This window comes from Diceros bicornis, chromosome 24 (genome assembly GCF_020826845.1).
Source record: "Diceros bicornis minor isolate mBicDic1 chromosome 24, mDicBic1.mat.cur, whole genome shotgun sequence".
In the NCBI taxonomy this organism is placed as follows: Eukaryota; Metazoa; Chordata; class Mammalia; order Perissodactyla; family Rhinocerotidae; genus Diceros; species Diceros bicornis.
The window spans coordinates 18876706-18900735 of record NC_080763.1 but is presented as its reverse complement, the minus strand read 5'-3'; the positions used below and the strand labels follow the sequence as shown (position 1 = coordinate 18900735).

At 39.9% G+C, this 24030-nt stretch overlaps 2 pseudogenes; one reads left to right on the top strand and one right to left on the bottom strand.

Moving 5' to 3' along the window:
* Window positions 1–1890, bottom strand: part of LOC131420890 (disintegrin and metalloproteinase domain-containing protein 21-like) — a 120103-nt pseudogene extending 118213 nt beyond the window's left edge.
* Window positions 1891–12014: 10124 nt separating this feature from the next.
* Window positions 12015–21607, top strand: LOC131420720 (disintegrin and metalloproteinase domain-containing protein 20-like; annotated as a pseudogene).
* The last annotated feature ends 2423 nt before the right edge of the window (window positions 21608–24030 follow it).

Below are 24030 nucleotides of genomic sequence, written 5' to 3'. Positions count from 1 at the left end.
GATAAAAACATAAGATATTGAGGCAAGGAAAAATAGTGTGAATAGAGGTACTGTGTAAATAATTATTATAAGTGGGGGAAGGACACTGCCCCTTGGAGTTGGGCTACTGTCTGAGCTTCCTCCAGAGCCTGTAACCTCAGGGTAGGGAGGAGTCCACCCATATCGACAGTGGCAGTGTTTGTCATTGTTGCATACCTCTCTCATATGACATTTCTCTAATTTGCAGTCATAATTGAGGGCCAAATATTGACACAGCTACTTCTCATACATATCTTGCCTAGACCACACAAGGTGCCATCTTTTCCTTGTCCAGTATCAACTATATCCCTCCCAAAGTGGTAGTCAGTTCCCCAACACTTGGTACCATTAACTGATATCTGAATTATGGCATTGTATTGTTTCAGATTGTTTCTAAATTATTTAAGATTTTTAGATTTTTCCGGAATTGTTTCTATATTCTCACACTGCACTCTTCCACACAAATTATTTGAAGGAGGGAGTTTTTTGTATGTTAAATCTTCCATACGATGGTCGCCAAAACAATCTTCTTGCATATTAATTGTTTTCTGGCAGCTCAGGGAGGCACTCCTTGTTTGGCCAAAAATATATTAACATTGTTTCTTCTGACTGTTGCACATTTTGTGATAACAGTAGGCACTCTCACCACAAAGCGTCCCATCCTGCACGTAGAAATCCTCAGGGCACCACCTTGAAGTTCCATTGCACCTCTTGGGAAGGTCACATTCACTGATATGTGTTCACTGACGAGCCTTCCAGGAGAAGCAAACTTACCTCTTATACAACAAGGTCCAAAAGTGCGTTCTGCCCAAGATTTCAATTTAGAATTAGAGCCAACAGCAAGGATCCTTTCTGCACTGACGTTCTGACCCACAGTCACCCTCTTCACCTTCCACTACCTTGTTAGCACGTTGTTCCAATGGCATAACATTTCGAGAAGGCTGTGTATTCTCAGACAGACTCCCCTGTGGTTAATGAGGTTAAAATAACTTCCATAACTGCAGTTGCTAAAAGCACTGGTATTTGTATTATAGGCATTCATGATGCAATATTTTTTCCTCCGTAAACAATTCCTCCGTGTGAGACATACCAAGATTATGGCCCAGTTGGTGAGCAATGACCGCTGCAAAATGAAGGAAATCTTCTTTGAGGAATTTACAAACTGCTGGCCCAAAATTGGGGTAGCATATTGCTGAGGTCCGAGCCAATCCAAATATATTAGAAAAATCCTTGCCCACAAACAGATGCCCACAATCATGTGGCAAGCGTGCAGATGAACACTTTTCCATTCACTGACACTGTCAAGATGTTGACTTATGTCCTGTTCAACATTGATGAGATTCCTATGGTTCCAAATCTCAATCCCAATTCAAGAAATGTGAAGACCTAGCTGTAGATAGACAGAATCTACTAAATTGATCACATTTAATATATCTTCTGTTGCCTTTGAGACATTCCTATTTGAGTAATTGAAACCATAGTTTTCCACCACTACGATCAGCTCCACAAATGGCCAGTGGGTCCACCAGCCATGGGAACTTGGTGGCAGTTTTCAGTTCTCTGCCTCGAACTCCAGCTTTTGATGCTGTATATCCTCTTCTGTTAAAGCCACATTTCATGGGCAGGAATTGAGTCTTGTTGTTATCTATCTTATAGCAACTATAGTTAGTGTTCAAATGTGGTAGAGTGCCTTATGGGCTCGATTTCATAAGTGAGGTCGTTTATCTGTAGCATCCCTCCAAGGGTCCCCAAACAGTTTCTGAGGACAACCAGGGACTCAGGGACCCCCTCCACACAACCATGATAGTAGCAGTCATCCCGGAGGAAGGGCCGATCCTTGTGGGGGGCGTGCTGCTCTGTGTAGGTGAACATTGGAGGGGTCTGGAAACCAAAAGCCTCTTAGGCTGTAGACGAATGCTGTGTGTGCAGCCTTCCAAACGCAGGCTGCAGGCGAGCTCATGGGACAAGTTGGAAGCTCTGCCTGAGGCTTCCAGGGAATCACCACTCAGGTGGGACTGAGTGCCAGTTGGGCTGGGACTGCGAGGAGCCAATGGGGACCAGGAGAGCACCTGGCAGCGGGCACTGGGCCACACCTCTTCCATGATGGAGAGCCCCAGTGTAGCAGTGGTGGTAGGAAAGTAGGCGATGGAGGGTTGAGTCAGAAAATGCTCTTCTGAGGCTGGAGCCCAGCCTCCCAGGTTCGCCGGCTACCACCTGTACCCAGAGAAAGGGGTGATTCCTCGATCTTGGTCCTGTAAGGAACTGGGGCTGGGGTTCAAGGGGCTGGAAGCTGGCCAGAGACTTACTACATACTTGAGAAGAATGTGTATTCTGCCGGTTTTGTATGAAATATTCTATAAATGTGAATTATATCTAGTGAATTGATGGTGCTGTTGAGTTCAGCTATGTCCTTTGTGATCTTCTACCTGCTGGATCTGTCTATTCCTGATAGAGAGGTGTTGAAGTCTTCAGGTATAATAGTGGATTCATCTATTTCTCCTTGCAGTCCTATGAACTTTGCCTCATGTATTTTGATGCTTTGTTGTTATGCACAAACACATTAAAGATTGTTATGTCTTCTTGGAAAATTGACCCCTTTATCATTATGCGATGCCCTTCTTTATCCCTGATAATTTTCCTTGCTCTGAAGTCTGCTCTGTCTGAGATTAATATAGCTGCTCCAGCTTTCTTTTTATTAGCTAGCATGATACATTATTCTCCATCCCTTTACTTCAAGGTGTATATGTCTTTATGCTTACAGTGGGTTTCTTGTAGTCAACATATAGTTGGGTTGTTTTTGATCCACTATGAAAATCTGTGTCTTTTAATTGGTGTGTTGATACCATTGATCTTTAAAGTGATTATTGATTTAGTTGGATTAATATCTACTGTATTTATTACTATCTTCAGTTTATTGCCCTTGTTCTTTGTTTCTGTTTTTGTCTTCCACTTTTTCTGCCTTTTGTGGTTTTGGTTTTAACTGAACATTTTATGTGATTTCATCTTCTCTCCTTCCTAGCTGATCATTTATACTTCCTGTTTTACTTTTTAAATGGTTACCCTAGAGTTTGAAATATACATTTACAATTAATTCTAGTTCACATTTAAATAATTCTATACCACTTCACAAGTAGTGCAAGTACCTTGTAATCACAAAATATTCTTATTTATTTTTTGGCTCATCATTTTTTTTTTTTTTTTTTTTTTTTTTTTTTGTGAGGAGATCAGCCCTGAGCTAACATCCGCCAATCCTCCTCTTTTTTTTTTTTTTTTTGCTGAGGAAGACGGCCCTGGGCTAACATCGGTGCCTATCTTCCTCCACTTTATATGGGACGCCGCCACAGTATGGCTTACCAAGCAGTGCGTCGGTGCGCGCCCGGGATCCGAACCAGCGAACCCCGGGCCGCCGCAGCGGAGCGCGCGCACTTAACTGCTTGCGCCACCGGGCCGGCCCCTGGCTCATCATTTTTTTAATTGTGAAATGTTTGTTGTACATTATTGTCAGTCACCACATAAGTGCATCCCTCCACCCCTTGTGACAAAATATTCTTAATTTTTCCTTCTATCCCTTTAGTGTTGCTGTCATTTACTTTATCCATAAGTTATAATCATTAAATACATTGTTGCTATTCCTATTTTGAACAAAGTTGTCTGTTAGATCAATTAAAAATAAGAAAAATGAAAAATTTTTTTAACCTTCACTTATTCCTTCTCTAATTCTTTCCTCTCTTTTTGTAGATGCGAGTTTCTAACCTATATAATTTTCCTTCTCTGAAGAACTTCTTTTAACATTTCTTGCAAGGCACGTCTACTCGCAATAAATTCCCTCAGGTTTTGCTTGTCAGAGCAAGTCTTTATTTCTCCTTCACTTTTGAAGGAGAATTTTGCAGGATACAGAATTCTAGGTTGGTGGTTTTATTTTCTCAACATTTTAATTATTTCACTCGACTCTCTTCTTTCTCGTGTGATCTCTGAAGATAAACCCAATGTAATTCTGCTTCTCTGTAAGTATGGTGGTTTTTTCCTTTGGCTTCTTTCAAGATTTGCTCTTTATCTTTCAGTTTCTGCAGCTTGAATATGATACGCCTACGTGTAGATTTTTTGACATTTCTCCTGCTTGGTGGTGTCTGAACTTCCTGGATCTGTGCTTTGGTGTCTGACATTAATTTGTTGGTAATTCTCCATCATTATTGCATCCAATATTTCTTCTGTTCCTTTCTGGCTTTCTTATCCTTCTGAGAATACCACGTATATGTTACATATGTTACACCTTTTTAAATTGTCCAACAGTTCTTGGATGTCCTGTTCTATTTTATTTTTTTCTTTTTCTTTTAGATTTGAGGAGCGTTTTTATTGATATAGTCTTGAGCTGACTAATTTTTTCCTCAGCCATGTCCAGTGTACAGATGATCTCATCAAAGGCATTCTTCATTTTTATTATAATGTTTTTTATTTCTAGCATTTCTTTTGGATTCTTTTATTAGAATTTTCATCTCTCCCCTTACGTGATCATATGTTCTTGCATATTGTGTACTTTCTCCAGTAGAGTCCTTAGCATATTAATAATAGTTGTTGTAAATTCCTGGTCTGATATTCCCAGCATCCCTGCCATATCTTGAGTCTGGGTCTGATGCTTGCTCTGTCTCTTCAGACTGTTTTTTCTCTTTAATATAACTTGTAATTTTTTGTTGGAACCCAGATATGATGTACTGGGTAATAGCATATTGGCCTATAGTATATAGGCCTTTAGTGATGTGGTAGTAATGTACAGAGGGATAGGAAGCAAAGGATAGTTCTATAACTAGGTCTGAGTGTTTAAGTACCCTGTGTCTCTGGACTGTGACCCTCAAAAGTGTTTCTCAGTTCCTCTACCCCTCCTAGGTGGAACAGGATGGCTAGAGGGGTTGGAGTCATGTATTTCCCCTCCCCTAGCCCAGTTAGGCATTGATAAAACCCCAGTAAGGCGTGGATAAAACCCCAGTAGATTAGGCTGTGGGAAAGTAGTTGCTGTGGAAGCCTTGCGAAGAAGGACAGAATACTGTGGATGTATTTCAATATGGCTACTTTTGCCTCCCCCTGCCACGACTATGAGGGGATTTTGACTTCAGTGTGAGAACCAGGTAGTGCTCCTGGAGGTAAAACTCATAAAAGTGTGAGGGTCCCCCTAAATTGGTCCTCCCTGTAGTTTTTAACTCTCAGATTTGTCCACATCTAGCCTCCAGCAACTTGTCAATTATAGTTTAGGTTTTCCTATCCCATTCCAGTTTCCCACAGAGATTTCTGCCTGTGGGTTTCTGCTCTGGTAGCGTGTGGTTTTTTGTATTCACTGTTGGTCTCTTCAATTTTGGGGACAACAGTTTTTCCCATGAACTCAATACTCCAATGGATCTAAAAGGAGTTATTAACTTGTAGTTTGTTAAGCTTTTTACTTCTTGTTAGGATGGGATGATGACTTCCATTCTCTGTACATGCTGCACCAGAAACCCCAAGTCTCCCTAGATGTACTTTTCTTGGTGTTTATGCTGCTTAATGTTCTCTGAGCTTCCTGGTGTTGTGGTATGGTTTCTGTCATTAATTTTGGAAGACTCTCACCCATTATTACTTCAAAGAGTTTTTTCTGCTTCTTTCTCTCTTCTCCTACTTGTATTTCCATTTTGTGTGTGTTATAACTTTTATAATCATACCACGGTTCTTGGATATTCTGTTCTTTTTAAAAATTTTTTCTTTGCATTTTAGTTTAAGAACTTTCTATTGACGTATCTTCAGGCTCACTGATTCTTTCCTTGGCCATGTCCAGTCTACTTACGAGCCCATCAAAAGCACTCTTTATATCTGTTACAGTGTTTTTGATTTCTATCATTTAAAAACATTTTTTTCTTAGAGTTTCCATTTTCTGCTTATATTACTCATCTCTTCTTGCGTGTTGTTCACTTCTTCCCTTATAACTCTTAACATATTAATCATAGTCATTTTAAATTTCCAGTCAGGTAATTCCAAAAACTGCCATATCTGAGTCTGGTTCTAATGTTTGTTTTGTCTTTTCAGTCTGTGTTTTTTCCTGCCTTTTATTAGCATGCCTTGTAATTTTTCATTGAAAGCCAGAAATGATGGATTGGGTAATAGAAACTGAGGTAGATAGGCCTCTAGTGTTTCTCTGACTGGGAGCTAGGCTGTGTGTACTGTTTCCCATAGCTGTAGGTGTTAGAGGTTCTAATTTCCTCTAGTGTCCTTGTTTTTGTTTCCTATGTTGTCTTAGGATTTCCTGAGAAACTCTTTAAATTGAACCTGTGCCTTTTACTTCTTTCAGCTGTAATCCACTTATTATACAGGAGACCTTTCGATGTGGTCTAAGATGTGGGAGGAAGGGAAGCATTCTATAACCTTAAGATTAGGTCTCAGTCTAGTAGTGGTACTATGCCCCTGGGCTGTGAACTTCACAATGCATTTAAACTTCCTCCTTGCCTTAGGTGAGATAGGAGGGCTAGAGGGGGCTGGAGTTGGGTAATTCCCCTTCCCTCAAGTTGCATAAGGCTCTGGTGAAGTCTTTTCCCTTACTGGTTAGACCTGTGTTTTGAGGAGACTCTGAGTGTATTTCCAAATGGTTACTATTCCCCTCACCATATTTCAAAAAGGTCACTTTTCTCCTCTTCTTGGTCAAACACATGGTTTTTTTTTTTTTTTTTTTTTTTGATCTTTACTATGAATACTTTACTTTACTTTACTTTCCTGGAGGTCAGACTTACAACAGTGTAGAAGCTCCCCTTAGTGGGCCTGCAGGAGTATTAACTCTGATGCTGGTCTACAGCCTGGCTCTAGCAGTTCATTGAAGTCACCGTTTAAGTGTTGCTGGCTCCATCCACGTCCTCAGGGAAGCTCATCAGTATTCTCTGCCGTTATCCTGTTTCTCCAGTGTGTCCTGTGGCCTCATTTCTCTGATGGACCTAAGAAAAGTCATTGATTTTCAGTTTGTTTGGCTTTTGTTCTTTTTGTGAGGGTGGGACTGATGATTTGCAAGCTCTTTACATGCCAGAGTGGAAACTGGAAGTGTATCCATTGTGCAATTTGTTTTCTTTAAGATTTTTTTAGACTTGCTTTATGGCTATGGATATCATCAATTCCGGCAAATGCCCCATATGCATTTGAAAATAATGTATATTCTGCAATTTTTAAGTATAGAGTTAAATTTATATGTTTCAGATAGGTCAGTTTGATTAATATTGTTAAATTCTTCTATATCTTTACTTATTTTTTGCTTGTTCTGAGTAGACATCTCCAAATATGATACTGGAGTTTCAATTTCTTCTTTTTGATATCTTCACCCTTGCTTCATATATTTTGAAGTTATGTTATTAGCAGCATATAAAATACTGTGGAATGGTTCTTTTTATCATATTAAATATATTCTTCTTTACCTTGATTAATACCTCTGTATCGCTGTCAATACTTCGCTTTGACATCTTTGGATATGGTTTCATCAGATTTATTTTTGTTAATGTTTGCATTGTTTACTTGTCTACATTTTAGTGTTCTCATGATTTACCTTTTCCTTTCAGCCCTTCGTAACAAGCTACATAATGAATTTGGCTATGTTATGTGGTTGGTAAAGAAATGACACTAAACTAGCAAGTGTGATTACAGTCACTCCTGCCTACTGTAGGAAGATCAACTCACTTGCACATGTGAAACAAGTGAGTTGAATACAGGTGTGATTGGTATTGTTATCCCTGTATCTTCAAAGTCTTTGATCATGGCACAAATGTCTGTAATTCCCATTCAGTCATGCTTTTAGGTTACTATTTGAAGCTTTATGAGTAAAGCTTGATAAGGATATATCTTTGTTTTATCACTATCCAGTCATTTGTATTACCTCTTTAAAGAATCCACTGTTCCAGAGGTTTTGTGAAAAGGTATATTGTTTTTAATTTATATTTTAAATATAGATTCAATCTCTAATGTAGAACTATTTAGATTTTCTATTACTTTTGTCAATTTTGTTAGTTGGGTTTTTCAAGGAATTTTCCCATGTTGCCTCAATTTTCAAATTAATTGACATAAAATTGTTTATATTTCCATTATTTTTTTGTGTCTATAGGAATGGATACTGGCAATTTGTGTTTTCTCAATTTAGTTCTTAATCAGTATAGCTAGGTGTTTGTCAGTTCCCTACAAGGAACCAATTATTGGCTTTGATGATTTTCTTTCTAATGTGTTTATTCTGTTATTGTTTTGTACTCTCATCTTTATTTTTACATTTTATTCTACTCTTAAAGTTTAATTAGCTGTTATCTTTCTAGCTTTGTGACATTATATCTTATATAAAATATTTTCAATCTTTCTCTTTCCTTATACTCCAAAAGCCAGAAATTTCCAGATAAGCATTGCTTTAACTGGAGTCTACAAGTTTAATATGTTGTATTTTCATTCAGACTGAAATGTTTTCAGTTACACATTTTGATCACATTTTGACCAAGTCTTATTTAGAAAGCTGTTATTTAATTTTGAATCAAAACTATTTTCTAGCTCTTTTTCCTTATTGAGTTTGCTTTCTTACCTTATGTAATTAAGGAACATGCATTATGCAATTTTTATTTGTACCATTTGTTGAGTCTTCCTTTATGACCATGGATATCATCTGTTCTGGTAAATATCTCATGTGCATTTGGATCTGATGAGTATTTGCAATTTTGGGGTATAGTGATTTATGTGTTAGGTTAATTTGATTAACCTTGCTTAAATCCTCTATTTCCTTGTTCATTTGTTTTGTCTGATTGTTCTATCAGTTTCTGATAGAAATGTGTTAATACCTACAAGTAGATTTTTGATTTTTCTGTTTCTCCTTTTTGATCTCTCAACATTTGCTTTACATATTTTGAAGCTATTTATTAAGTAGACACAAATTCATGTTGAATTTTACCATGTCTTGAGGAGACTAGGCATCCCCTTGCAGGATAACTTCCCCAGCTGAGATAATTGCAGGGTCTCGAGCCAGAGGTGGCTAAATTTCTGAGACTGGAGAGGTCTGGGTTCTCTCCCTGGGGAGGGAGCCTCAGGGATACTTGGGAGGATCTGGATGCTCAGCATCAATCTCATCCACCTGGAATCCCCTTTGCAAGTGTCAAGTTTTTTCCCTTCTCAGTCAGTGTCCTAAGTTTCCCACTCGAGTCTTGGTGAATCTACATATTCAATGTACGTTGTGATTCTGTAACTCCACAATTAAATTTGATTTCCTGTGAGGTTGGCCCCGTGACTAAAATAAATGAGAGATTCTTTTAGGTCCACCATTGGCAGCTCTCTGAGCTGAGAATTTAGAGCCTTGAGCGTCATTGTGCAAATTCTCCAATAGAATTTAGTATGGTCACTTCGCTGCTCAGTTCTCGAGGTAACTGTAGTCATCATCACAGCCCTCACTTGGTCCCCCACACACTTGCTTCAGCACGGTGCTTCATCACAATCAACATGGGGTGGTAATTTAATTGATTGTGATGCCACTATCTGCCCATTCCCCACGGGACAGGAGTTCAGCAGTGTGTTAAAGCCATGGACATGGCCAAACCAATCCCAGAGTCCCGTTTAGTCTGTCTCTCTTGGCAGCACCCTTGGTACCAATCCTGTATCTGTCAAGATCTAGTCCAGAAACGAGAAACCTACCAGGTGTAATTGCTATAGGGAATTCTTGACAGGGTGTTAGAGTACTGAAAAAATAGAAAGGGCACCCTGAGGTACACAGAGGTCTGAGTTGCCAGAAGGAGCTCTACCCTAAGAAGGGGGGAACAAAGGGAAGAGGTTGGGGTCATCATAACCTAGAAACTCTCATAGTGGTCCTCATCGATCTGGACCTGGACTGTAGAATACAGGGCATTGCCCAGGTGATGCTGGCAATTTAGGAACTCAGAAAAGGGGAACTGTGCAGCTGATAGCTGTACCTCTTCTAAGGTAAAGCTGAGCTGGTGCTAGTTCCTTGGGGACTTGGAAGAAGGTCCTCCAAACTGTGACTCTTGGAGAGAGAGGTGCCACACACGTGGGGCTTGTATCAAGGCGCTTTGTGGTGTGGCCTGGAACATCTGAGAAAGGGATGCTGGCTGGTGTGGGTTGCTTAGGGTACTGGAGGATGGCTGTGTACATCTGGTTTTCAGACTTCTGAGGAGGGCGCAGTGTGCACCGGGTACTTGTGCCTTTGACTGGGCTTGACGGAGCTGGTCCTGGGACTGTGGTAACCAACTCTCACCACCAGAGCACGGCACAATTGCTGGAGAGGCACAGAAAGTAACAACAGGTAAATAGGTAGTAACAAGTCCCTTGACCTCTCCTTTTGCCTTGTATTCTCCCTCTAGTACCGTTCTTGGCAAAACTCTTCTGGAAGCCAAATAGCGATGGAGAAATACGATATGCATATTCCCATCTCCAGCTTCATAGACAAAGTATAAATTTTACTTTTGGAGTTCAGAAAATAGTTGATAATTAGCATAAGAAGTGTCAGCAGAATGCTGCTGTAGCTTCTGTGGTGACAGGAAATAGCAGGTAACACTGATCTGAGTGACGTTCCCTGATATTTTCTACTTTATTGTGTTTCATTTAGTTGTGACCCACTGAATCGATTTCATGATGCTGTGTGGTTTGTGACCCAAGTTTGAGAAACAATGGATTGGGCCGTGACTGAGAGAGAGTGGAGATATGGTGAGATAAGGGTTTTGAGGAGTTTGAATTAGCTGCTGGAAACAGAAGAAAGAATTGACGACTGATGCAGAGGAAGGTTCTCACGCTGCTTGAAGCGCCAGTCATATTAGAAGGGAGGGCTTTGGAGTGACACCAGTCACATGATTACTGGTAAAGCCATGTTCCTTCAGGGCTTGTCTTTGGAGTAGTGCAATGGTGGCAAAGCCTGGTGTGTCTCAAAGATTCTTGGCAATGGACTTTTCTGTTTCTACCACATCATATTTCTGACAAAGCTTAATACAGGTTATTTTACTCTTTATGATGCTTTATCTTTATTAATCCTCTTACAGCTCAAGCACTCCTATCTTAAAATCCCCACATCTGTAGCAAATACTAAGCATATCCTGAAGAGACTTGGATAAGAAATCTGGTAATTAGGATTTCACCTCTATCAGAGATGCTTTCCCTAAGAGGGTCATCTAGTATTCTTGGTTTCCAGTAGCCATCCATTAGTTCTGCAAAAGTATCCAGATGTATACATGTGTTCTTGATATCATAATGCCGAGGCTATGTCTCATGCTCTATACTGCTGATCCCATTTGTGTTCTTATTGAGAAGATTCAGGTCACCACTGTGTGTTTAAATCGTCTCCAGATTTGCTTTCAAATATTAAGCAAATTATTGTTACTTTTAACTGAAAGTCAGCAAATAAGCAAAATTAGCTTGTATGTGAGGTAAAATTGTTATTTTCAGCAGGAATGATGTAAGTCCACTTGAATTATGGTCTTCTGAATATTTTAATGTACTGACTCTAGGTTTAAACTCCTCAATCCAGCTTTTTCTAGAGAATTCAGCTAACTCACCCGCCATGTGAAAAACAGAATAGAGTCTATATTTACACAACCAAGATGAGTCTCTTATGATTGAGAACATGATGCAGCTGGTCTGGGTGGAGAGCAGGCTACTGCCTCCTTGCTGTGATTGGAGGCAATTGGGCTCTTTGCCTTCCCCAGAATAGCGCCCCGCTCCCTGCTACCCCATCAGTGTGGCTGCCTTCCTTTGACTGTCCAGGGCTTTTCTGCAGGTAAAAATTTGTCTTGATTGGAGGGGGTCTCCCAAAGTAATGAGTCCCTTAAATGGGGCTTACTTTGACTGCTCACTTCAAACAGAATAGGGGCTAGAGAAGTTGTCTGTAGAAGAAAAGGGGAGATTGAACAAATGATCTGAACAAAGGGACAAAAAATGGTGGGTTTTGGATGGATTATCTACATGCTTGCTGAAGATAGCAGGGTACCAGCAGATTTTTAGGTGGAGGGAAAATTTGGGAGTCAGATGTCACCTTTTTTAATATGGAAAATTTCATGCCCGTTTACATGTTAAGAGAACAGTATGTAATGAATCCTTATGTATCCACCATCCAGGTTCAACACTTATCCACCTGTGACGAATCTCCTTCATCTAGCTCTTCCCCTAGAAACCTGCCCTTCCCCATTCCCTCCCCTTACCTATATATAAGAAGAGACAATCTCATGTTTCATAGATTCAAGCCTTGTCCCAACTAAAGAATCACTTTTACTTAGTTTCTTCTTTCTCTCTCTCCCACCCTCCCTCTGCTACCCACCCACCCTAGCTCTTCTTTCTATTTTCACTTTCAGCACTGCAGCTCTGATGATCCAGCCCTGCTAGGACACAGATCCATAAAGGTCAGCCCCACACCCTGAGCAGCTCAGAGGGAGGAGCCAGACCAGCAGTGCCTCAAGCCCTGCTTTTCTGCTCTGGACAGATGGCTCCATAACGACAGCTCCATAATGGCAGTGGGTGAGACCCTGGTGCACATCAGGGTCACTCTTCTGCTGCTCTGGTTTGGGGTGTCGTGTCCATTTCTGGACACTCTCAGTCCAGGCCCTCCCAGCACCACTTCTCCCCAGAACTGGTGATCCCCTTGAAGGTGACTGGCAGCAGCAGAGGTGCAGAGGCTCCTGGCTGGCTCTACTACAGCCTGCGGTTTGGGGGCTAGAGACACATTGTCCACTTGAAGGTCAAGAAGCTCTTGGTTTCCAGACATCTGCCGGTGTTCACCTACACAGACCAGGGTGCCCTCCACCAGGATCAGCCTTTTGTTCCTGATGACTGCTACTATCATGGTTATGTGGAGGGGGTCCCCAAGTCCCTGGTTGCCCTCAGTACCTGTACTGGGGGCTTTTGAGGAATGCTACAGATAAATGACCTTGCTTATGTAATTGAGCCAATTAGGTTTTCTGCCACATTTGAACACCTGGTCTACAAGATAGACAACGACAATACACCTCCCACCCAGGAGATGTGGGTTAACAGAAGAGGAAATAGCACGCCAATTGAAGATGCAAGAGTCGTATAATTCCACTCTGATGCAAAGTTCTTATACAGGCTGGTGCACTCACTTGCGGTTTCTTGAGCTGGTAGTGGTCATAGAGCATCTTCGATATGTTCACTCTGAAAGTAATGTGTCAGTAGTGCAGTACGAAATATTTAATGTCATCAATATAATGGATATCCTCTATCGACCTCTCGAGCTTGATGTAATTTTGACTGGGATTGAGATCTGGAATGAAGGAAACCCAGTTGCCACAGATGACACAGATAAGCTTGTGACAGATTTTGCTGTTTGGAAGTATTTTCAACTTGAGGTCTGACTAACACATGATGCTGCCCATCTTTTCATAAAAAAATCATTTGGCATAAAGCTTGGTGTTGCCTACGTTGGAGGAATATGCCAGGGTCCTTTTAATTCTGGAGTTGATGTTTTCGAAGATAAAGTCTGTTTTCTTTTGCACTTATTGAGTCCCATGAGCTTGGTCATAATTTGGGTATGGAGCATGATGATCAATGGTGTGTGTGTGCACTTCAGTGGTGCATAATGTATCCCTCCAGACAGGTTACAAATAAATTCAGCAACTGCGGTTATGCCCAGTATTGGGACAATACTTTCCGTACTGGATTATGTATTCACCCTCCTCCACGTCCAGGGAATATCTTAGGGTGCAGTTTTATGGGAAGCTAGTGGTTGAAGAAGGAGAGGAGTGTGACTGTGGAACCACACACCAGTGTGTAAATGATCCCTGTTGTCTACTGAACTGCACTCTGAAGTCTGGAGCTGCTTGTGCTTTTGGGCTTTGTTGTGAAGAGTGCAAGATGATGCCATCAGGGACTTTGTGCCGACAACAGATCGGTGAATGTGACCTTCCAGAGTGGTGCAATGGGACATCCCATCAGTGCCCAGATGACGTGTATGTGCAGGATGGGATTCCCTGTAGTGACAGTGCCTACTGCTATCAAAAGAGCTGTAATAACCATGACGGACAGTGCAGGGAGATTTTTGGCAAAGATGCAAGGAGTGCATCTCAGAATTGCTACCAGGAAATCAACACCCAAGGAAATCGATTTGGTCACTGTGATATAAAAGGCACAGTATACGTAAAATGTAATCCCTCTGATATCCTGTGTGGCAGAGTTCAATGTGAAAATGTGGGAGTAATTCCTAAACTGATAGGACATCCTACAGTGCATCAGGTTCACTTCAATAAAACCACTTGCTGGGGCACCGATTATCATTTAGGGATGTCCATACCTGATATTGGTCAAGTGAAAGATGGCACAGTGTGTGGTCCAGAAAAGATGTGCATCCGCAAGCAGTGTGTCGATATGGTTTTTCCTTCCCATGACTGTAAGCCTGAGACCTGCAGCATGAAGGGAGTCTGCAATAATAAGCAGCACTGCCACTGCAACCGTGGATGGGCACCTCCGTACTGCGAGCACAAAGGCAATGGAGGCAGTGATGATAGCGGCCCACCTCCTAAGTACCAGATGGAAGAGTTAGAAGTGCAGGATAAGGTGGGTTACCTGTCAGTATTGTGGCTTATTCCTTTGATTCTTTTAATTTTACTTTGCTGCCTTGTGCTTTGTAAGAAACACACAAAAGAGGAGGAGGGGGAGGAGGAAGAAGAGGAGAGGGAGGAAGATGAGTAAATCAAGAAGAAAAGGAAGACAAGCCTCCTTCGTTAAAAATATCTCTAGTTTTTCTTTTAATAGTAGAGAAACATTAGGGCATGTCTGACTGTTTAAAGAAAACTTTAAGTTATCCCTCTGGCCAGGATCATAAACATTCATATTACACCAAAGGATTCCTAGGATGCTCTCACTTACTCTTCGGTGTTTAAAGCAATATTAAAAGTGCATTTTTTCTGGAAGCTGTCTCTTTATTTTTCCTGAGCAAAGACACTTTTTTAAAAATTGAATTACAGTTGGTATACAATATTATGTTAGTTTCAAGCATACAACATAGCGATTTGACATTAATGTACTTTACAAAGTGATCCCCATGATAGGTCTAGTAACCATGTGTCACCATACGGAGTTATTACAATAATATCGACTCTATTCCCTATGCTGTACATGACATCCCCGTAACATTTCAAGTTGGAGGTTTGTACCTCTTAATCCCCTCATCTATTTTTCCCATCTCCCCACTCCCCTCCCCTCTGGTGACCGCCAGTTTGCTCTTTGTATCTATGAGTTTGTTTTGTGTTTTGTTTTATTTGTTCCTTTGTTTTCTTTTTTAGATTCCACATATAAGTGAAATCATATGGTATTTGTCTTTTTCTGTCTGACTTATTTCACTTAGCATAGGTCCATCCATGTTGCCGCAAATGGCAATATTTCATTCCTTTTTATGGCTGAGTAATATTCCATTGTATATGTATACCACATCACTTTTTATTTTTGAGGAAGATCAGCCCTGAACTAAGATCTGCCAATCCTCCTGTTTTTTTTTTTTTTTGCTGAAGAAGACTGGCCCTGGGCTAACATCCATGCCCATATTCCTCTACTTTACATGAGATGCCACCACAGCCTGGCCTGACAAGAGGTGCGTCGGTGCATGCCCGGGATCCAAACTGGCAAACCCCGGGCCACCGCAGCAGAGCAAGCGCACTTAACCGCTTGCGCCACTGGGCCGGCCCCTATAGCACATCATCTTTGCCTATTCATCTGTCGATGGAAACTTAGGTTGCTTCCATATTTTAGTTCTTGTAAATAATGCTGCAATGAACATAGGTTTGCATATATCGTTTCAAAGTAGTATTTTCATTTTTTTTTTGCATAAATCCCTAGAAGTGGAATTGCTGGATCATGTGATAGTTCTACTTTTAATTTTTTTGAGGAACCTCCATACGGGTTTTCCATAGTGGCCTCACCAGTTTACACTGCCATCAACAGTGCAGGAGGGTTTGCTTTTCTCTACAACCTCACCAACAGCTGTTATTTGTTGTCTTTTTGATAATATCCATTCTGACAGGTGTTAGGTGATAGCTCATTGCGGTTTTGATTTGCATTTCTCTGATGATCAGTGATGTTGAGAATCTTTTCACGTGTCTGTTGGCCATCTGTATGTCTTCTTTGGAAAAACATCTATTCAGATCTTCTGCCCATTTTTTAAATCAGATTTTTTTTTATATTGAGTTGTCTGAATTCTTTATATAGTTTGGATATTGAACTCTCATTGGATATATAATTTCAAATATCTTCTCCCATTCAGTAGGTTGCCTTTGCATTTTGTTGATGGTTTCTTTCACTGTGCAAAAGCTTTGTAGTTTGATGAAGTCCCATTTGTTTATTTTTGCTTTTGTTGCCCTTGCCTGAGAAGACATATCTAAAACTATGCTGCTAAGACTGATATCAAAGAGTTTACTGCCTATGTTTTCTTCTAGGAGTTTTATGGTTTCCGATCTGACATTCGAGTCTTTAATCTATTTTGAGTTAATTTTTGTATGTGGTGTTAAGAAAGTGGTCCGGTTTCATTCTTTTGCATGTAGCTCTCCAATTTTCACAACACCATTTATTGAAGAGACTGTCTTTTCCCCATTGTGTATTCTTCCCTCCTTTGCAATAGATTAATTGACCATAGAATTGTGGGTTTATTTCTGTGTTCTCTATTCTACCATTGATCTTTGTGTCTGTTTTTGTGCTGGTCCCATACTATTTTGATTACTGTTGCTTTGTAGTATAGTTTGAAACCAGGAAACATGATACCTCCAGCTTTGTTCTTCTTTCTCAAGATTGCTTTGGCTAATTGGGGTCTTTTGTGGTTCTATACACATTTTAGGATTACTTGTTCTAGTTCTATGAAAAATGGCATTGGAATTTTGATAGGGATTGCATTGAATCTATAGATTGCTTTGGGTAGTATGGACATTTTAAAAATATTAATTATTCCAATCCATAAGCACAGTATATCTTTGCTTTTATTTGTGTTGTCTTCAGTTTCTTTCATCAGTGTCTTAGAGTTTTCAGAGTGTAGGTCTTTCACCTCCTTGGTTAAGTTTATTCTTAGATATTTTATTCTTTTTGATGCAAGTGTAAATGGGATTGTTTTCTTAATTTCTCTTTCTGATAGTTCGTTGTTTGTGTATAGGAATTCAACAGATTTCTGTATATTGATTTTGTATTCTGCAACTTGACTGAATTCATTTATTAGTTCTAATAGTTTTTTGGTGTAGTCTTACGGTTTTCTCTATATAGTATCATGTCATCTGCAAACAGTGACAGTTTTACTTCTTTCTTTGCAATTTGGATGCCTGTTATTTCTTTTTCTTGTCTGATTGCTGTAGCTAAGACAATGCTATGTTGAATAAAAGTGGCGAGAGTGGGCATCCTTGTCTTGTTTCTGATGTTAGAGGAAAAGTTTTCAGCTTTTCACTGTTAAGTAGGATGTTAGCTGTGGGTTTGTCATATGTGGGTAGGATGTTAGCTGTGGGTTTGTCATATGTGGGTTTGCCTTTATTATGTTGAGGTATGTTCCCTGTATACCCACTTTGTTGAGAGTTTTTATCATAAATGGATGTTGAATTTTGTCAAATGCTTTTTCTGCATCTATTGAGATGATTTTTATCCTTTGTTTTCTTAATGTGGTGTATCACGTTGATTGATTTGTGGATATTGAATCATTCTTGCATTCTTGGGATAAATCCCAAGAATGATCATGGTGTATGATCCTTCTAATGTATTGTTGAATTTTATTTGCTAATATTTTGTTGAAATTTTTGCATCTGTGTTCACCAGGGATATTAGCCTGTAATTTTCTTTTTTTGTATTATCTTTGTCTGCTTCAGGTATCACGGTAATGTGGGCCTCATAGAAAGAGTTTGGAAGTGTTCTTTCCTCTTCAATTTTTTGGCATAGTTTGAGAAGGATAGGTATTAATGCTTTAAATATTGGTAGAATTCACCTGTGAAACCATCTGGTCCTGGATTTTTGTTTGTTGGGAGTTTTGTGTGTGTGTGTGTGAGGAAGATTAGCCCTGAGCTAACATCTCTTGTCAATCCTCCTCTTTTTACTGTGGAAGATTGGCCCTGGGCTAACATCCATGCCTGTCTTCCTCTACTTTATATGTGGCATGCCTGCCACAGCATGGCTTGATAAGCGGTGCTTATGTCCATGCCCGGGATTGGAACCCGTGAACCACTGGCCACTGAGGCGAAGCATGAAGACTTAACCACTATGCCACTGGGCCAGCCCCAATGGAGATTTTGATTTTTGATTCAATTTTATTATTAGTAATCAGTCTGTTAAGATTTTCTATTTATTCCTGACTCAGTCTTGGGAAATTGTATGTTTCTAGGAATTTATCAATTTCTTCTAGGTTGTCCAATTTGTTGGCATATAATTGGTTGTGGTTATTTCTTATGATCCTTTGTGTTTCTGTGCTGTCAGTTGTAACTTCTCCTCTTTCATTTTTGATTTTGTTTAATTGGACCCTCTCTCTTTCTCTCTTTCTTTCGGTGAGTCTGGCTAACGATTTATCAATTTTGTTATGTTTTTGAGGAAGCAGCTCTTGGTTTCATTGATCTTTTCTATTTTTTTTTAAGCCTCTAATGGTTTATTTCTGCTCTGATCTTTATTTCCTTCCTTCTGCTATCTTTGGGCTTTGTTTGACCTTCTTTTTCTACTTCCTTTAGGTGTAAGGTTAGGTTGTTTATTTGAGATTTTTCTTCTTTCCTGAGGTAGGCCTGTATCACTATAAACTTCCCTCTTAGAACTGCCTTTGCTGCATCCCATAGATTTTGAAACATTTTGTTTCTGTTTTCACTTGTCTCAAGGTATTTTTTGATTTCCTCTTTGATTTCTTTATTGACTCATTGATTGTTTAGTAGCATGTTGTTTAACCTCCATGTTTTTGTGTTTTTTCCAGTTTTCTTCTGGTAATCGATTTCTAGTTTCTTACCATTGTGGTTGGAAAAGATGCTTACACGATTTCAGTCTTCTTAAGTTTATTGAGACCTGTTTTGTGGCCTAACATGTTCTCTATCCTGGAGAATGTTTCATGTGCACTTGAAAAGAATATGTATTCTGCTGTTTTGGGGTGGAATGTTCTGTATATATTGTTTTCTATATATCTATGAAGCCCATCTGGTTTAATGTGTTGTTTAAGGCCAATTGTTTCCTTATTGGTTTTCTGTCTGGATAATCTATCCATTGATGTAAATAGAGTGTTCAAGTGCCCTACTATTAATATATTACTGTAGATTTCTTCCTTTATTTCTGTGAGTACTTGCTTTCGGTATTCAGGTGCTCCTATGTTGGGTGCATAAATATTCACAGATGTTATATCCTCTTGTTGGATTGATCCCTTTATCATTGTGTAATGCCTTTCTTTGTCTCTTGTTACAGTCTTTTTTTTTAAAGTCTATTTTGTCTGATATAAATATTGCTAACTCATCTTTCTTTTCATTTCCACTTGCATGGAATATCTTTTCTCATCCCTTCACTTTCAGTCTGAATGTGTCTTTAGATCTGAAGTGAGTGTCTTGTAGGCAGCATATATATGGTCTTTCTTTTAATCTATTCAGTCCCCCATGTCTTTTGATTGGAACATTGAGTCCATTTACATTTAAAGTAGTTATTTATAGGTATGTATTTATTGCCATTTTGTTAATTGTTTTCTGGTTGTTTTTGTAGTTCTCTGTTCCTGTCTTCTCTTGCTCTCTTCCCTTGTGATCTAAGGAATTCCTTTAGTGGTATGTTTATATTCCTTTCTCTTTATTTTTTGTGTGCTTATTACAGGTTTTTGGTTTGTTGTTACCATGAAGTTCATATATAGCTGTCTATTTGAAGTTGTGGTCACTTAAGTTCGAGTGCATTCTAAAAGTACTACATTTTTACCCCCCTCCCTGTTTTATGCTTTTGACATCATATTTTACATCTTTTAATTTTGTGTATCCTTAACTGGTTATTGTAGATATATATGGCTTTTAGTACTTTTGTCTTTTAACCTTCATACTAGCTATATAGGTGGTTGATCTACTACCTTTAGTATATGTTTGCCTTTACTAATGAGATCTTTTCTTCCATAATTTTCTTATTTCTAGTTATGGCCTCTACTTTTCTGTTTAAAGAAGTCTCTTTAACATTTCTTGTTAAGACTGGTTTAGTGGTGATGGACTCCTTAAGCTTTTGCTCATCTGGGAAATTCTTTATTTCTCCTTCAATTCTGAATGATAACCTTGCCAAGTAGAGAATTCTTGTCTGCAAGTCTTTTCTTTTCAGTGCTTTGAATATATCATGTCACTCCCTTCTGGCCTGTAAAATTTCTGCTAAAAAAATCAACTAATAGTCTTATGGGGTTCCCTTGTATATAATTAGTTGTTTTTTTCTTGCTGCATGTAAGATTCTCTCTTTAACTTTTGATGTTTTAATTATAATGTGTTTTGGTACAGGTCTCTTTGGGTTCATCTTATTTGGGACTCTCTGTGCTTCCTGGACTTGGATGTCTGTTTCCTTGGTCCAAAATAAAGTTTTTAGCCATTATTTCCTCAAACCGGTTTTCTGTCCCTTTCTCTCACTCTTCTTCTGGGACCCCTTTATTTTATTTTATTTTTTGTGAGGAGATCAGCCCTGTGCTAACATCTGCCAATCCTCCTCTTTTTTTTTTTTTTTTTTTGCTGAGGAAGACTGACCCTGGGCTAACATCTGAGCCCATCTTCCTCCACTTTATATGGGATGCTGCCACAGCATGGCTTGCCTGCATGTGCCACTGGGCTGGCCCCTGGGACCCCTTTAATGGTAATTTTAGTATGTTTCATGTTGTCCCAGAGATCCCTTAAACAATCTGTGCTTTTTTAAAATTCTTTTTTCTTTCTGTTGTTCTGATTGGGTGATTTCCCTTACCCTATTTTCCAGATGGCTGATCCATTCTTCTGTATCACATAATCTGCTATTGATTCCCTCTAGTGTATTTCAAATTTCAGTTATTGTATTCTTCAGCTCTGGTTGGTTCTTTTTTGTATTTTCTGTCTCTTTGTTGACGTTCTCACTGTGTTCATCCATCCTTTTCCCAAGTTCAGTGAGCATCTTTATGACCATTACTTTGAATTCTTTATCTGGTAGATTGCTTATCTCCATTTTGTTTAGTTCTTTTTCTGAGGTTTTGTCTTGTTGTTGCATTGGGGATATATTCCTCTGTCTGTTCATTTGTCCTAACTCTTTGTCTTTCTATTTATTAGGTAGATCTGTTATGACTCCCAGTCTTGAAGGAGTGGCCTTTTGTGGAAGATATCCTGTGGGGCCCAGTAGCACAAGCCCCCCTGGTCACCAGAGCCAGGTGCTCCAGTTGTGGCCCCTGTGTGGGCTACACGTGCCCTCTTGTTGTAGCTGGGCTATGATTGTTACAGGTGTGATGGTGGGCACGAGTGGCCCCCAGGCTGGCTGGCTGTTAGGCTGGACTGCAATTGCTGTAGGTGTGCTGTGTGCAGGCCCATCCCCCAGCGTGGCTGTCTGCAAGGCCTGGCCACAACTGCTTGGGGTGTGCTGCTGTCGGGGGGCCCTGGGGCAGAAGCTGTTTTCTGGGGATGTCAGTCCCAGCCGAGACAGCCGACTGGGTTTGGCAGGACAGGAGCTACTTTGAGGTACTTCTGTCCCGGCCAAGGCCAGTGCCAGGTGTGGTGTGGTCAGAGCCGCTTTGGAGGCGCACAGGCTGAGGCCAGCAGGTTAGGCACGGTGGGTCTGCAGGGGAACACCGGGGTGGGGCAAGGAGTGCTAGCAAGGTAGATGGAGAGTGTCAGAAATGGCACCCGCTATCGCTGGGCCTGCTAGGTAGGAGGAGAGTAAAATAAATGGCACCCACTAGTGCTTCCGTACCCAGAGAAAGTTTCAACAGATCCCTGTCCCACCAGCACACACCCAAAATTAGTCAGTGAATCTCTTTCACATATGATGCAGGCACTTTTCAAATTGCTGCCTCTGCACTGAGACTTGGAGTGAGTGAGTTTGTGCACACATCCTTTAAGAGTGGAGTCTTTCCTACAGCCCTTCAGCTCTCACAGACATAAGCCCTGCTGGTTTTCAAAGCCAGATGTTATGGAGGTTCATCTTCCCAGTTCAGGTCCCCTGGTCTGGGGAGCCCCATGTGGGGCTTGGACCCCTTGCTCTTCAGGGAGGACCTCTGCGGTTGTGATATCCCTCGCCACATGCAAAAAAATGAAAGTAGACCCTTACCTTACACCATACACAAAAATTAACTCAAAATGGATTAAAGACTTGAATGTAAGACCTGAAACTATGAAACTTCTAGAAGAAAACATAGGCAGTACGCTCTTCAACATCGGTCTTAGCAACATATTTTCAAGCACCATGTCTGACCGGGCAAGAGAAACAATAGAAAAAATAAACAAATGGGACTATCTCAAACTAAAAAGCTTCTGCACAGCAAAGGAAACCATCAACAAACGAAAAGACAACCTAACAATTGGGAGAAGATATTTGCAAACCATACATCTGATAAGGGGTTAATCTCCAAAATATATAAATAACTCATGCATCTCAACAACAAAAAAACTAACAACCCAATCAGATAAACTACTTCTGATTGCCATTAAAAATTGTATAGAGGAAAAAGCATTTTTTGAGAACTAGATACATAGCAGATTCTGGGTATGTTGGGTTGTTTATCAAGATATCATATCTGACAACTACAGCAAAGTTGCAGGGTACAAAATCAATCTACAAAAATCAGTTGCATTTCTGTATGCTAATAATGAACTAACAGAAAGAGAGCTCAAAAAGATAATACCATTTACAATTGCATCAAAAAGAATAAAATACCTAGGAATAAATCTTACCAAGGAGGTGAATGACCTATACAATGAGAACTACAAGACATTATTGAAAGAAATCAATGATGACATAAAGAAATGGAAAGATATCCCATGCACGTGGATTGGAAGAATAAACATAGTTAAAATGTCTATATTACCTAAAGCAATCTACAGATTCAATGCAATCCCAATCAGAATCCCAACGATATTCTTCACAGAAATAGAAAAAAGAATACTAAAATTTATATGGGGCAACAAAAGACCCCGAATAGCTAAAGCAATCCTAAGAAAAAAGAACAAAGCAGGAGGCATCACAATCCCTGACTTCAAAACATGCTACAAAGCAATAGTAATCAAAACAGCATGGTACTGTTAAAAAAATACAGACAGATCAATGGAACAGAATTGAAAGCCCAGAAATAAAACCACACATATACGGACAGCTAATTTTCGACAAAGGTGCTAAGAACATACAATGGAGAAAGGAAAGTCTCTTCAATAAATGGTGCTGGGAAAACTGGACAGCCACATGCAAAAGAATGAAAGTGGACCATGTGCTATCGCCATTCACAAAAATTAACTCAAAATGGATCAAAGACCTGAAGGTGAGACCTGAAACTATAAAACTCATAGAAGAAAATATAGGCAACACACTGTTTGACATGGGTCATAAAGGAATCTTTTCGGATGACATGCCTACCCAGACTAGGGAAACTAAAGAAAAAATAAGCAAGTGGCTCTTTATCAGATTAAAAAGCTTCTACAAGACAAATGAAACCAGAATCAAGATGAACAGACAACCCATCAACTGTGAGAGAATATTTGCAAAACATACATCTGACAAGGGGTTGATCTCCATAATATATAAAGAACTCACACAACTGAACAACAAAAATACAAACAACCCGATCAAAAATGGGCAGAGGAAATGAATAGACACTTCTCCAAAGAAGATATGCAGATGGCCAACAGGCACATGAAAAGATGTTCAACATCACTAATAATCACGGAAATGCAAATCAAAACACTAAGATATCACCTCATGCCCGTTAGAATGGCTATGACCACCAAGACAAAAAACAACAAGTGTTGGAGAGGATGTGGAGAAACAGGAACCCTCATACACAGCTGGTGGGAATGCAAACTGGTGCAGCCTCTATGGAAAACGGTATGGAGATTCCTCAAAGAATTAGAAATAGAGATGCCCTATGACCAAGCCATCCCACTACTGGGA